Genomic DNA, 15,858 nt, shown 5'->3' with positions numbered 1-15,858 from the left:
GAGAAGTTGAGCTGGATTCAAATCTAGAAGACAGTCTTACTTACAAGCCACTGTGTTAGCCAACAATTAACTACTTTCAAATGAACCTTTGCCTTTAATTCCAAGATACATTTATATTATAAAAATTAAAAACAAGTTTATATTCATTTGGCTTTGACAGTTGAGAATGTTTTGTGTCCTTTGAGATAACTGGAAAGAGCTCAGGATTGAGAACCACTGTTTTGAGCTTTAAAAGACCCCAAAGAAGAGGATGTTAGGATACCTCCCCCTGAGTTCCCCTTGGAGAATTCAGTGTCTCCATTACAGCTCTGCATGGGGTCCAGTCTGCTGTCAAGCCCTGGAGTGTTAAAGGGAGGAGAGTGGGAACAAATTAGAAGAGACACAAGGGCAAGTCTAAACATTATAATTCTGTTACAAAAAATCAAGACATCATAAAAGTTCTATTTCTGAAGATTTATCTCCACTTAATGCCATGAAAACTTGAGGTGGCTAAAAAAGAAATCCACTTGTAAAGCAAACAGAATTATTGAATTGTGAAATTGATGGCCATAAAATTTAAAACAATTTTATGTGAAACCAATTTTTTTTTCAAAATAAAAGAGTCAGATAATATCAAGTAAATTTGAATCTTTTAAGGCTTGAGGACACAAGAAATAAGGAGAGGAATGAAAGGTTTCCCTTTGCTAAGCAGCTGGAAGGCTGCCATTAGCAGGAGGTGATGAGTTAAACCACCTGCTCTGGCTCGAGCCTGAACTTGACCCTGATCCTCCATCTCTCACGGTGCTTGCAGGGTCATCCTTTTCCTTTTTCCCCATGGAAAGTCTGAGTTCTGCAGCTATTTCAGCCTCTTGGTGAATATGGCACCTGAACTTCACACTTCACCACGCCCTGTAAGGTATTATCTTCTCATTTTTTCCCGTTGTATTAAATGTCTTTTTCCAGCTGAAGAGTGTGCTTCTTTGGTGCAAGAGCACTCCCTGATGCTTCTCTTGCTTTCTCCCATCTCAGCTGAGTGGCAGCTTAGTGCAGTGACTGAGATTTGAGTTTGAATTCTGAGTCTCTATGATATTGAATAGGTTACTTACTCTTTTCTTCTATAAAATAGGGATTAAATGTGCATGAAGTGCTCAGTCCAGAGCCTGGCCCATATTCACTACCCAGTAAGCTTTATTTACATTCATTACCCTTTATTGGTTGGGAGAAATGGCCACAGACCCTGAAACACAGCTGAGGCCCTCTAACGGGTCATCTTCCCATTGCTGCCTCTGAGTTCTTAGACATCATTCTTCCCTTTTCAAGATTAGGAACTGAGCCCCTCTTTCACCATAATAAGGGATTCCCACCCCCGCCACCACTACAACTCCCCTCCATCTGATTTGAGTGTCTATTATCATCTCACAGAGATGCCACTTAGACACAGCTTCAAACTGTGGAGCTGTGGAGGGGGGCTGGGGTAGAGCACCGCCCTATTAACATTCAATCCACAATAGAAGCCGTTATCTTGGCTTCAAAATACCCCAGCAGTAGTGATGTGAAGAAATAGGGGTGGGTTACCAAAGCAACAGGGAGACGTGAGCTGCACTGTTTCTATGGCAACAGAGAGCAGGCCGGAGCACTTTCCTAGCTGGAATGACGGTTAGACTCTCACCAGCAGTAGGGGTGACTTGTCAGGTGGATTAGTGAGGGACTTCTTTTAGAATTTTGGCCAGAAGGAAGCCTACAGCGGAGAGCCTAACCCTTCAACCTGGAGCCTGGACTTCTTCCTAAGGAATCAGTGTTCTCTTTGGATACTGACCAACTAATGACCTCCCCAATATCATTAATTTGTACTTATGACCTGCAGTCCCCATGAGTGGCTTCCTTGAACAAAATCCATTTATGGAAATCTAACTCATAAGGCACATAAATTAAGTAGCAGACAACTAACTGCCCAAGCAATTTCCCCCTCTTCTTCAATTTTAATTTATCAAAGAAATACACTCATGTCATTTAAAAGTTATGAGGAAAAACAGCTGTCCCCCCACACAGGACACCTCCTCCCCTGCCCCTGTTCCTAGGGGGACCACTTTTAACAACTTTAGCTGTGTATCTTTCAGTTAACCTTAGTATTTCCAAATATTTCATATTTCATGTAATTTCCTATTAGAGAACATAAAGCTCCTCACATCCTCTCTGCAACTCAACCTTCTAATTTGATTATATCACAACTTTTGAATAAATCCATATGAAGTGTTTTCAGAGTCAATCAGGGAACCACAAGATATGATCTCATGTGGACAAGGGCCTGGAGACCTCCCCATTCAAGATTCAGACCTTCTCCTGATCCCCTGGGTCTGGTCTGGCATACCCGCCCTCTCTGTGTCTGGTGTCCCGTAACTGGAGGCTGGCTGTTGAGTTTCTCTAGAGAATTACCTCCTGCTTCTTGTCAGTCAGAGGAGAGATGTGGGGCCCTGCCTGTGCCTTAAACACACTTTCACCTAAGTCCCTCGTTTGCAGCTGCTACCTCGTGCATACCTTGCTCACTCAGTTTCCTGAGTCTTCAGGCGCCAGGGTTGGAATTCCCTCCCACTCCCTCTGCTTATTCAGGGGGGTTCTGAGTTACAGATGTCTTCTGCTGTTGTCTAAAATGACATTGTGTTTCCAGTTCTTATTCCTCTGTTGTTTGGGGTGATTATAATAGAAGAGGACAGAAACTTCTTTTTGCTGTAAGAAATCTAGAAGTTTTCTTCAAATGCTTGTCTGCCTAGGAGGTAACCTTCACTGGAGTGATTTTTGGGATAGGCTAAATTATAGGGAATACTTTTCTAACTATTTTCCTGCAGTACCATTATCTTAAATGTATGACAATCTAAAACCATCCAGAGAATGATTTGGTTTGAAAAAATTTTGATTTGGAAAAGAAGTATTTTCTGCTCTAGTATGTTGTAATCAAACGAGGCAATTTTACCTTTTGACTGATTGAGGCTCTATTCTAAGCAAATAATTTAAGACAAGCACTAAATGAAATTGATTACTGCTGCTTAACTGTAATTGTGGAAAATGGAAATTCTCTAAATGCCCAAAGAGAAGAAAATAGTGATATACAAATGCAATGGAATAGTATGAACAACATGGAAAATATGCCAGCATACTAAGAAACTGACTTTATGCTCTGTTCACAAGTATGTAAAACAGCCATTATAATCTCTTTCTGTTGCAAATTCCCCATCTATAAAATGGGATAGTAAAGTAGCTACCTCATAGAAGGAAACCATAACCGAAAATTTTAGCTCGTGCCTGAGACATAGTAAGTGTGCAGTAAGTGCTAGCTACTGCTGTTTCCATTACAAAATAGTATGTGTGTAAATGTGGGATTTGGTGTGTCCCATTTCCATTTTTTGTGTTACTTATTCAATAAATCAAAAATCAGACACAAAAAATTGTCTCCATAACCATAAAGAAACATTTATATTATATAATGGAATTTTTGTAAGCTTTGAAGTCCTCTGGCCAAATTCTTGGTTTAAAGCAGTGGCTTCAAAAGTATGGGCCCAGGACCAGCAACATAAGCATATCACCTACAACGTTGTCAGAAATGCAAATTCTCAGGTCCCACTCTAGACATTCTAGATCAAAAACCTTGGGTTTGGGTCTAGCAATCTGTGTTTTAACAAATCTTGGAGGGGATCTGATGCATGCTAAGTGGTTCTTAACATTAGATGCATATTTGAGTCATTTTCAGAGTTTAAAAGATGACGATGCCTAGCTCCACCCAGATCAGTTAAATCAGATGCTCCACAGGTGGTACTCAGGCACTGGTAAGTTTTAAAAACTACTAGGTGATTCTAATGTGCAGCCAAGACTGAGACCTATGGATTTAGAAGGATTACTAAACAGAAAGGCCAAGTTAGATGGGAGGGCCAGGTTTTGAACCTTGGCAGCATTTGAACCTTCTTCCACCATCTTTGGTTTCCACAGGACCCTACTGTGCCTATTCTTAGTTGAATCTAAGTCCAGGAGAGAAGAGGGGTCATTAATACAGCTCTTCCAAACATTTCAGACATGTTCATAGCTCTTGGAGATCAGATAGAAGTAGAAATAAAGGAGGCTTAATGTGGTAATGTAAGCCAGGAGAATATAACTCTTTCTACCTCTGAGAAAACTGCCTCTTTAAAAAGTGAGGTCTGGGTGCATTGCTCTCAAAGCTTGGTATTTTCATGGCAGCCAGACCAGAGACAGTCCCAGATTCAGATTCTCTGTTTTCTACCCAAACTCTCCCTTTGATATTCACGCTGTGTCCCATCAGAGATCAAGGAGCACCCGACAGGCCTAAGTTCCAGTTTCTAGCACATTTTCTGGGTTTCATCTTGGTGATTTGCTGACAAATTTCTATCAAGAAATGACAAAGAAATAAACATCCCTGGGTTTATTTTATTGTCCCTTTGCTCCAATTTTCTTGACTTGTTTGCTTTTATCCTGTTGAGTTTTTCATATTTTTATAATTATCCTCAAATCCTCTTTTAGAATTTGGTGGGGTAAAATAAAAAGAAGTTATAAAAGCCAATCAGTCGTATTCTCCATTTGCCTTTTTAAAATTGGATCCTTCATTTATTCAACCCATAAGCATTTATTCCATTCTATAAGAAATTTCTACTGAGAACCTCTAGGTACACAGTGAAAGCTGCAAAGGAAACATAAGCCATAATGCCCTTCCTCTCTCAAGAAATGTATTTACCATTATTATTGTATGAAAAGAGAAACACCTCCATCAAATAAGGAGCAGTATTGATAAATTACTGAGCAAAATACAATCAAATGTGAGAGAACTAACGTGTGTTGAATGCTTAATGCAAACCAGGCAGCAGGCCAGTGTTTTCCACACACTATCTCACACATCCCTGATGCAACCCTATAGGTAATAATTAGGGCAGTCCAGCTTCACCCGTCAGTCTCAGCTCTGGAGTCTGCCAGGGCAATTTGCTTAACCTGCCTGTGGCTCATGAGTAAATGGGGAGAGTAACATTCCTACCTCAGTTAATGTGAGTTTCAAATTCATGTAAAGCACACAGCACACTGTTAAATGAATGTGTATCTTAATTACTTACCACACTTCAGTGCCTGACACATAGAAGCTATTCATCATTGTTAGAAGGCATTTTAATTCCATTTTAAAGATGAAAAAACTGAGGTTGAGAGAGATTAATGTTATGTATTCATAGCATAGCTAGACACCAAACCTGGGTACTTTCTTCTCTTTGCTTATAAAATCAAGTGCTGAAATATTTAGCATAGATCCCAAGCAATTTACTGTTCTGCTTGCATTATCAAAATACCTAACAAACCCAAACTGAAATTCCACATGGTTGGTTTTATTTATTGATTATTTTTGATAAAAGGGTAGGTTGTAAGAAACATTAAGTTCCTCCTCTGGTCCCAGACCTAACCAGGCTCAGCACAGCATGGAATCTAAGCCTCTGTGGGTCTGTTCACTGGGCCTCTGGGGCGATTCCCCCTCATCCAAGGCAAGCTCCCTTCCTCCCTCCGTGCCGTGCATTTTTCTCTCTCACCTTCCTCCCGTTCCTTCTCTTTCCTGTCCTACATCTCTCCATATGCCAAAGCCAGCAGGCTCCCTCTTCTATGACTCCCTCAGCACCTTCTTTCCCCCTCTTCCCCTTCTTGGGATCTATGTAGTCGGTGCTTGTAACTACAGCAAGCCTTTGCTCACTGCACTCAGCACCCCACCCATATTATAACTCATTGAATCCTCAAAACCACCTTGATTTTTTGATCCTCACTTTACAGATGAAGACATTTGGGCTCAGAGGGATTAAGAAACATGCTGGAGTTCCCACACCTAGACACTGGAACGGCTGACTCCAAGCCTAATTCTTTCACCTTGTGCATACCGGCATACCTCATTTTATTGTACTTGCAGATATTCTGCTTTTTACAATTGAAGGTTTGTGGCAACCCTGCCTGGAGCCAGTTTGTCAGTGCCATTTTCCCAGCATTTGCTCAGTGTCTGTCTCTGTGTAACATTTTGGTAATTCTCACAATATTTCAAAGTTTGTTATTACATTTGTTATGGAGACCAGTGATCAGGTGATAATGACTCAGCTGAAAACTCAAATGATGGTTAGCACTTCATAGCAATAAAGTATTTTTTAATTAAGGTATGTATATATTTTTAGATCTATTGCTATTGCACACTTAATAGACTATGGTATAGTGTAAACATAACTTTTATGTGCACTGAGAAACCAAAAACTTCATTTGACTTACCTTATTGTGATATTCACCTTATTGTGATGTTCACTTCATCCGGGTTATCTGGAACTGAACCTACAACATCTCTGAGGTACACTTGTACACTCATTTCATGTTCATTTGTCCTGGCCCCCCTACTGGACTTTTAGTTCCTTGAATTCAGTGAGCACAGGAATGGGATACAGCACAACTAAACATTTCACAACCAATAGAGAAGTTCTTCAGACAGAACTCTGCACTCTGATAGAACCTTCCCTCCCACCACAAACTCAGCTTGTACAATTGACGCATTGAACGTAGACTGAAACTGGGGATACCGCATAAAAACCTCATGATAAAGAGCAAAATCACAGTGTCCCCTACCCCACAAACCAGACTTTGAGTAAGCTGTCCCCTTTCCTCTCTATTTCTATTGGGAATCTGGGGTCCCACAGAGGCTTATCTCATTTAATTTTTGAATGGCATCAGTTTCTTTTGGACTTCCTTTAATTATTTATTCATTTACATATATTTATTGAGCACCCACTAGGTGTGTGGTTGCTGTGCTAAGTGCTATAGAATAATGATGAGCTGTTGATACAGTCCTTACTTTCAATAGTCAAGTAATCAGAGAATCTCACAAATCCATTATGATAAGTACTGTTAATCAAGAGGCAACAGATATTATAAGAACATGCACAAGAGTGACTTGACCTGTCTGGGAGGTAAGGGAAAGCCTTCCTTGAGGGAATAATAATTGAGCAGAGATCTGAACAAGAGTAAACATTATCTAAAATAAAGGATGGGGTGCAGAATGCAGAGCAAACAGCATATGCCAAAGCCTTGATGTGATGGTCACATAAAATGCAAAGGGAGAGCAAGGTGGCAGTTGTGGTTGGAGAGGGGTCAGAATGAGAATGGCCTTACGGACGTGTTAAGGATTTAGGTTTTTATCCTAAAATGATCTAGAAAACCCTGAAGATTTTTAGGAAGAGGGTAACATAATTAGATTTATGTTTTAGAAAGCTTATAACATGAAAAACAGATTTGGGCCATGCGTGAAGTAGACCAGTAGGCCAGGAAGATGATGTGAGCCAGGGTGCCAGTTGTGGGCTGCAAACAAGTATACCAATGTGAGAGATTCAAGGGATAGAATTGCAGGGATTGAAGATAGAATGATAAGGAGATATCCAAGGGAGACACCTTGGTTTTTTATTTGAAGGTTGGTGGATGGAGCCACCATTCATTGAGATGGGAATCTTGGAATAAAATGGGAATTAAGGGGGAATACCAAGTTTGAGGAGCCTTTGACATATTCACATGGAAATGTCAGGAAGGCAATTAGGCATATGCATTTGACTCATATGGTTAGTCTGGGCTCTTCAAACTAGAGTTTGTGAGTCATCTGTCCATAGGAGGTAATTGAAGTTATGGGCATGGATGAAATTCATAAAAAGAGATTGAATAATGAAAATAGAAAAGGGATTGGACTAAGCCTGAGCTTCCTCAATATTTAATGGTCAAGAGAAACCCATAAAAAGATAGAAATGCTCAGAGAGGCAGGAAGACAATCAGAATAAGGAAGGTAGCATTTTAAGGATGATTTCACAATGTGGAGGTCACTGGGACCTTAACCTGAGCTTTGCAGAAGAGTGATACCAAAAGCAATAGAAATGGAATCTGTTGTGATCAGTGATTTTCATGACATGAATGCCAGAAACTTCATGTTGCAGTCTCTGCCAAAAACTAACAAATTTGGTCCTGGTATTTGAGTCTGAACCATACTGTTTGAATGAAAGCTGGTTTCATCCAGCCCAGTTCTAGCATTTCAATCTAGCAGAAAAGGAAAGGACAGAAGAATTTGAATTTGTTGATAATCTTTGATCTAAAGGTCAAGACAAGAAAAGGAGTAATTATCTGCAGCTGAAACCAAATCTCTCGGCCAAAGGTGGTGAAATCCCAGGTGGATGCAATGTGCACACCTAATGAAGAGTCCATCTGTTAGAAGATGAATTGTGGCAAAGCTCCAAGAGCATCGCAGCATCCTATGACAAGACCACTTTGTCCCTTCAAGCATGTTATAAAGACTTAGGAAAGGCTTCATTTTGCACCTGACATTAAAGCACCATGAAAGGATTCACAGTACAATCTCAAAGACAGGCAACTCTGAAGATGGCAGGAGTCATGAACTCATCCCATTACCTTTAGAGGGGCAGAATACATTTTTTAAAAAAGAATAAAGATCTGTTTTAAGAATAGAAAAGCCCAGGAATAAAGAGGAGGAATGTGGAATCACAGCTTAAATAGCACATAGTATGCCTGGTATCCTGTGAAGAAGCAACAGCTGTGAGAACATTTGTGCTCAAACATGCTATTGCGTGGGTGTGAGGTTTGAGCGCCTCCTTCCAGGAGGCTGCAGGCAATTACCACTGTTCTTGGGTAGGCAGGGGGCTCCCTTCCTAGTGTGCTCTGAAGCTCCCAGCTCATACCCAATTCACACAGTGATTGGGCCTGAGTGCCTCTCCCCTTTGGGTAGCTAGCGAGTTCATCAACCATCATGGATGAAGGACAGAGGTCTGATGGTGGTAGTCTGGGGGAGAGAGAAGCAGGTTGCTACTCTGTCATGAAGAACGATGCAATGGCTGCCATTTATTAGGGTTCTACTGTGGGATAGAGACTGTGCAAAGCACTTTTTATAGATTATTTCTAATTCTACAATGAAACCTGAAAATTAAGCTTTATTTTACCTTCCTTTTACAGATAAGAACACTGAGTCCAGGGAAGATTAAGTGACTGTCCATGTCTGGCTCCAAAGTCCATCCTCCTTGGACTGCACCCCAGACTCATACCTGGTTGTAGATACAGTGTATAACAGGAGGAGGAGGCATTAGAAAGTAAGCCCAGTGGAGGGGATATTTTTTACTGTTTGCTAATCCAGCATGTGGTATCCTTTTTGGGATATTGCTTTTTCCCCATTGTTTTAAATCATGCTGGAATGGAAATGTAGGTACCTGTCCACCACCATGGAAGCTGAAGGAATCCCCAGAAACTCCATCTGCCACATCTATCCTCCACATCTTGCAGATAAGGGCTTGATTTTTGATGTAAACTCTGCCAAAGAGGGTCTCTCTTCTGGGATATTAACTCCCAAGCTGAGGAGCAAGGAGAAAATCAATTACACAGTTCATTCATTCCAGCAACAGAACCCAGGAAAGACCACTGAGCACTTTCCTCCTGTTCCTCAATCTCTTCTCATCCAATAGATTCTCTACTTGCAACCAGTTTCTGTTGCTTGCAGTTGAAGAACCTTAACTGAAAAAAATTAATATGTAGAGTAGTTCCAATATTTTCTAAAACAAGAAGGAGAAAGAATCTGAGAGAACATTTCAAAGAACTTACTGAGGGAGTGGGGGGCATATGGGTCCTTGGTGGGAGGTGGACCCGTGACTATTCTGACCAATAGAATGTGGCAGAAGTGACAGTGTGCAGGCTCTGGGCATTGCCCTTAACTGGCCTGGACTCTTCCATTGGAACACATACTCATGAGACACTCCCTCTTGAAATCCAGCACCATGCTATGAAAAGCCAATTCACATGGAGAGGGCACGTGCAGTAGTTCAGCAAGCAGCCCCAACAGAGCTCTCAGCTGCCAGCCAGCACCAGCCGCCCGCCTTGGGAGGGCACTGTGCTAGCCCAGTGGAGCCTTCAGGTGACCACAGCCCACGCCTCCATCTGACTACAACCACATGAGATCCTAGGTGAGATTCACCTGGTCAACCTGCAGAAGTCTGAGCAATAACAATAAATTATTATTGTAAGCCACTAAGTTTTGGGGTGGTTTCTAATGCAGTAATAGACAGAACAGAATACTTAGAATTAGGATTGCTGGATGTAAAGAAAGGGGCTCTTTTGATTTTGATAGATACTGTCAAACTTCCTTCCTGAAGGCTGTACCAGTTCACGTAGCCACCAAAGGTAGATAACAAAGATGGGCTTTAGCCAACCTATAAGAAATCAAAATGTTCATGTATTGCCTACTAGCATTAGTTATTTCAAAACTCCTTGTCAAGAAAAAAGAATAGAAGAAAAGATATTTGAAAAGAGAGGCAGGCTGTTCTAAATTCCTTTTAATGCCTTATTGTATAATTTTGGTCCATCATTCAATTTACCTTGGGTCCTGACAATAAATCATGCTATCATTTGTGAGTAGAGTAACTAACCAGTGATTTCTTCTTAAATTTCATTCCATATGACAAATGCTTACTGAAGCACTACTTGTGCAAAGCACTGAGGGGCCGTACTGATGGCTGAGGTGGGAATGGAGCTGAGTCAACAGTGCCTCATACAAATATATCAGGCTTGCTTCTTCTTTTCTGAAAAATTAAAAGCCCAACATTGCCTTGGCACCTTGATCCTAAAGCTGTGTCCCCATGTTCCTACATGGGGGGGGGGGGGTTCTTTACTTACTAGCCTTTGTCTATTCTAGGAGACTGGCTCCATTCCTGTTAGCTTCAATTCCTACTCTTATAATGACTGCAGGAAATAGGATTTTTTCCTTTTCCTACTTTACATCTCAATACACCGCCAAGATGGTTTCATTACCATAGTGTGTGTATGTGTGTGTGTGCGTGGGTGTGTATGATTTCCAGATGGTGAGATTCCTAGATCTCTGAAAGGAAACTGGAAATCAAAGTAGTTGAGACAAGGAAGAGGGTGAAGGTGTGGGGGAAGGGGAATGAAGAGAAGAGAGCCGACCCCACATCAGGGAACAGAGTTCCTTCACCCTGGGCCCATGGCTGGGACAGCCAGAGAGAGAAGTCTGTCTTATACATAATAAGTAGAGAATGTTGCAGGACCTGGATTGTGACAAAGACTCTCCTTGACTAAATTTTGAACAGCTCTGAGCTCTCTTTTCTACTAGGCCTCAACCTTGGCTTTTGTCTTGTCTTTGGCCTGCTCAGACCAGTCTAAGCCAAGAATCCTGCTTAGTCATCCCCCTACCTTTGATATCTGATCAAGTTCTTCATCCTTCAGCTTGGATGCCTATTTTTAAACTGTTAAGTCAGTTTAGCAAGAATCCCCTGCACTTGATGCCTCCTCTTAGCAATTTTCTGTCCACTGGCGCCCTCACCCTGCTTCTTGGCTATAAATCCCCACTTGTCCTGGCTGTATTTGGAGCTGAGCCTGAGCTCTCACCCTTACTGCAATACCCCTGTTACGAGCTGAGTTCATTCTCCTTGGTCCTTGTACCTGCCTCAACAAAAAATTGAAAGGCAGAGACACAGTAGCAAAGCAGAATGGAAGTTCTTTTTCAATACACTCCAAGGGAGGAATGGGCCAGAGTCAAGGGAGACAAAGGCAGGCTGCTCACTGTGAGGCTTCTTTTTAGGGGTTTTTGGCAGGAGAGAGAAATCCTTGATTGATGGTCTTTGGCCTTAGAGGCCTGGTCTAATTGATAAAAAGAAAACAGGAGCTACTCTGATGATTTCTGTGCCTGTGTTTGGATGTTTTATTTTCTCTTACCTGGAGGGAGTCTGTGCTTAAAGACTTCTCATCTGGATATGTTGTTGTTTTTTTTCATCTGGGCAATGCTTAGATATTCCAAGTAACTCCTAGTCTTTGAAATGTCAACTAATTAACTCTATGAATCTTTTCTGGCTCTCTGGTTTTGTCTGGTTAACTCTTTGAGTCCCTTTTAGTGGGCTTTACTGGTTTCATTCTCCCTCCACTCACTTATGTATACCTTTCTATTACTCCTGTTGCAATAGCCTTGCATAAATTCTTCCTTACAATTTTAACAAATGTCAGAATAACTTTTTCTCTGACTATCCATGAAGAGTGTGGAAGGTCATGTGTCCTCTTGTGCACCTGGCAGCTTCATTCATGCTCAGATTCCAATGTCACTTTGTTTTCCATCTTTCCCAGAGGACCCCATGCCTCCTCTAACAGGAGGAAAGCCTCCTGTTGTTTTAGCACGTGTCACATGCCATTATGGTTGGGTTTTTTTACATGTCTGTTTCCTCTGCTGTGAGCTCCTAGAGGGAAGACTGTCTTTTATCTTTGTATCCCCAGTGCCCAGCATAGGCCAGGAACAGACAGGAAGCTCACTTTAACACTTAGCTGAACTGCTTCACGTGGAATGAAGTCCTTAGGTCTTGCTATGGACTGAATGTCTGTGTTTCCATGAATTCATATATTGAAACGTGATCCCCAGTATGACAGTATTTGCAGGTGGGGCCACTGGGAGGTAATTAGGCCCTCCTGAATGGGATTAGTGACCTTATAAGAAGAGACATGAGAGAAATGACCCCTCTTTTGGCCATGTGATCACACAGCAAGAAGGCAGCTGTCTTGCACACCAGGAAGAGAGCTGTCACCAGGAACCAGATTGCCTAGTGCCTTGATCTTGGACTTCCCAGCCTTCAAAACTGTGAGGAATAAATTTCTATTGTTTAAGCTGTATAGTCCATGGAGTTTTTGTTATAGAAGTGCAAACTAATACAGGCTCAAAGCACAGGGAACCCTTTCTGGGTAGGCGAGATGGAGTAGGGGCTTCACGGAGGGGGGGAAGGGCTCTGGTGAGTGGAGAGCAGCAAGGCGGATACCACTGAAGCCCGGGCAGCGCAACCGGCACAGTGAGGCCAGCGTCACACGGGGAAATGGCTCATCACACGTCAGTTGGTCTCTAGAAACAACAACCCACTCAAGATTTGAGCAATTTATTATATAAACTGTAATTCAATCAAAAAGTGAACTTACTATAAGCTTCTATTCTGATATCCAACTTAAGGAAATATGGCTTATTGTCAAGACAACAGAAACAAGATTCTGGAATGTTGGGAAGATGGCAGACAAATGGCACCTTATCTCTGTTGCTCTCTCCACACCCAAGTTCTCTAGAACCAGGTTTGTTTATTCCACCTGCACAAGGTGCAGCCTGGACATCCCCAGCTCACTCCCATAGCCCTCCCCACTCCCCCGAGGTCCATGAGACCTTCCAGTCCAACTCTGAAACTAGCCAGAGTCTCCACGAGGCTCCCCAGATCCACTCCAGGTCCAGTCAGCTGTGGTGTGGCAAAGGGGATATCTAGGACTGCAGGGGCTGCTCCCACTGCAGAGAAGGGACAGTTTTCAGAGGAGGTCTCACTGAGTCAGGAACTCCACAGGTACATCAACTACAGGGCATACTGAGGAGATCAGTGGGCCAGATTAGAGGATTTGTGTTGAAAGGAACTGGAGATGGGGTCTGATCACTGAGGTTGACCAGCTGAAGGCCCAGCGGCGTTATGTACAGTATCTTTCAGGCAAGAGCGAACTTATGGTGTAGACATACTTTAATATTAAGCTCCAGTTCCCTAGGGTATACCTGATGCTCCTCCTAGAAATGCCTTCCCAAGGAAGACCAGGGAGAGTAAACCCAAAAATCCGGGGCTCAGTTGCAGAACCATATTCTAGGCAAAGAAGTACTGTTGTGAGCAGTTTAATGACCTGCCTCTTCTCATTACAGAGGCTGCCCTTCCTCAGCACCCAGAGGAATGGAGACCCTGCATCTCCTGACAGCCACGCAGGTACACATTGAGATTTCCAGGCCTCCAGATGGGGATGTGCCAACCGGCTCTAATTGCCATTTTGAGAAGTGGAACAGATCTGTGTTATCTCAAAGGCCCATGCTGGAAGTTGGAGCATGCACCCTGGCTGCCTGTCCTGTCTGTAGAGTATTAAAATAGCATGCAGGGGAGGGCATGAAGGTGATGAAGGGAGCTGGCAAAGGTGAGTGTTTAGCAACCATACCAATGTAGAAGTACCTTTGCACCGGTTACATCTCTTCTGGTCAAAACTCTTCTGCTTGCATTTACGGATCCTCCCTAGAGCTGGCATTGGTCAAAAGGAGAAATAACAGAAAGGATACAAAGTGTCTCATGGAACCCACTGGGTTTCAGGGACAGCACAAAGCCAGGTTCTGGAGTTCTGTAGGGAACTCAGAGGGCCCTCTCTCTCTGCACCCCATCACCAATTTTTGGCATGCTTACTTCATTCTTTTCCATCCAACAGAGTAGCCAGTTCCCCTTTCTTGTTCATAAGGCAGAACAGTAGTCACCAACAGCCTCTGAGTTCACATGGCCTACTTTCAAGAGAGCAATGCCACTGAACCTGACATCTTTTAGTTCCAGTCTGTGTTTATTGAGAAGCACCTGACTGGCCCAACTAGCAGCGGCCACTGTGTACCAACCACCAATTGTGGCCTGCGGGGCATGGTCCTACTATATAAACATGGCTCCTTGTAAGAAAGAAGCTGGGAGAAGGGAGGAAACAGTCATCAGAGAAGGAGTGATCACACAGTGAGCAAGGAGACACCCCCAAAAGTCACCCCCTATGGCCTCACTGTGCAGGGCACCCAGACACAGAATCTGGGTCTTCAGTGTCGCCGGATGATCATCCTGTTTCCAAGCTTCAGTCCCTCACAGACCATCTTGACAATTCTTGCCTTGCCATCTCTGAGAACCACCTCTCCTGTTATCTATTTTTCTAAAAAATCAACACACTTGCCCTCTTGGGTCCCCTCCTGGCCTGAGCTAGGAACTCTGTCCTCTCACTTTCTCTCTAAATAAAAGCCTCTGCCTTGCTCTCCTACCTTGAGTGTTTGTGAAGTTCATTCTTTGACTCTGTGAATAAGAACCCTGGCATCAGTGACTGCAAGGTTTTCATGTGAAACATTCATTAGAGTGTATATAAAAATGACACCTTAATAGAAAAAATAGATTAGATTAAAAAAAATCAACTCACTTGTTTTACTTAACTAAATTTTGGTCTTTGCCTGAGCCATAATAGTCATAAAACTGTGGGTTTGGTGTTTTTTTTTTTTTTTTTAAAATAATTATTTTTTATTGAAGGGTAGTTGACGCACAGTATTACATTACATGAGTTTCAAGTGTACAACACAGTGGTAGAACATTTATATACATAATTCTAGGTTCCAGCTATCACCCTACCAAGCTGTTACAATATCTTGACTATATTCCTTATGCTATATATTACATCCCGGTTACTTATTTATTTTACCATTGGAAGTCTGTCCTTTTTTTTTTTTTTTTTTTTTTTTTTGTGAGGGCATCTCTCATATTTATTGATCAAATGGTTGTTAACGACAATAAAATTCTGTATAGGGGAGTCAATGCTCAATGCACAATCATTCATCCACCCCAAGCCTAATTTTCGTCAGTCTCCAATCTTCTGAGGCATAACAAACAAGTTCTTACATGGAGAACAAATTCTTACATAATGAATAAGTTACATAGTGAACAGTACAAGGGCAGTCATCACAGAAACTTTCGGTTTTGCTCATGCATTATGAACTATAAACAGTCAGTTCAAATATGAATACTCATTTGGTTTTTATACTTGATTTATATGTGGATACCACATTTCTCTCTTTATTATTATTATTTTTAATAAAATGTTGAAGTGGTAGGTAGATACAAGATAAAGGTAGAAAACATAGTTTAGTGTTGTAAGAGAGCAAATGTAGATGATCAGGTGTGTGCCTGTAGACTATGTGTTAATCCAAGCTAGACAAGGGCAGTAAAACATCCACGTATGCAGAAGATTTCTCTCAGAACAGGGGGGGTGAGGTTC

The 15,858-nt window shown here is 42.0% G+C and overlaps 1 long non-coding RNA gene across 1 annotated transcript in view; it reads right to left on the bottom strand.

Annotated features, from left to right (window-relative positions):
* Positions 1-260: 260 nt before the first annotated feature.
* The window catches only part of LOC118933308 (uncharacterized), a 31,410-nt gene continuing 15,812 nt past the window's right edge, over positions 261-15,858 (bottom strand). Inside the window, exons 2-3 of the long non-coding RNA XR_005033075.2 lie at positions 9,237-9,377; positions 261-337 (exon numbers count right to left, since the gene is read on the bottom strand). This is a non-coding gene — a long non-coding RNA (uncharacterized LOC118933308). The remainder of the gene's footprint in view (positions 338-9,236; positions 9,378-15,858) is intronic.

The sequence above is a fragment of the Manis pentadactyla genome, chromosome 15 (assembly GCF_030020395.1).
Source record: "Manis pentadactyla isolate mManPen7 chromosome 15, mManPen7.hap1, whole genome shotgun sequence".
Classification (NCBI taxonomy): domain Eukaryota; kingdom Metazoa; phylum Chordata; class Mammalia; order Pholidota; family Manidae; genus Manis; species Manis pentadactyla.
This window is presented reverse-complemented; position numbering and strand designations above follow the sequence as displayed.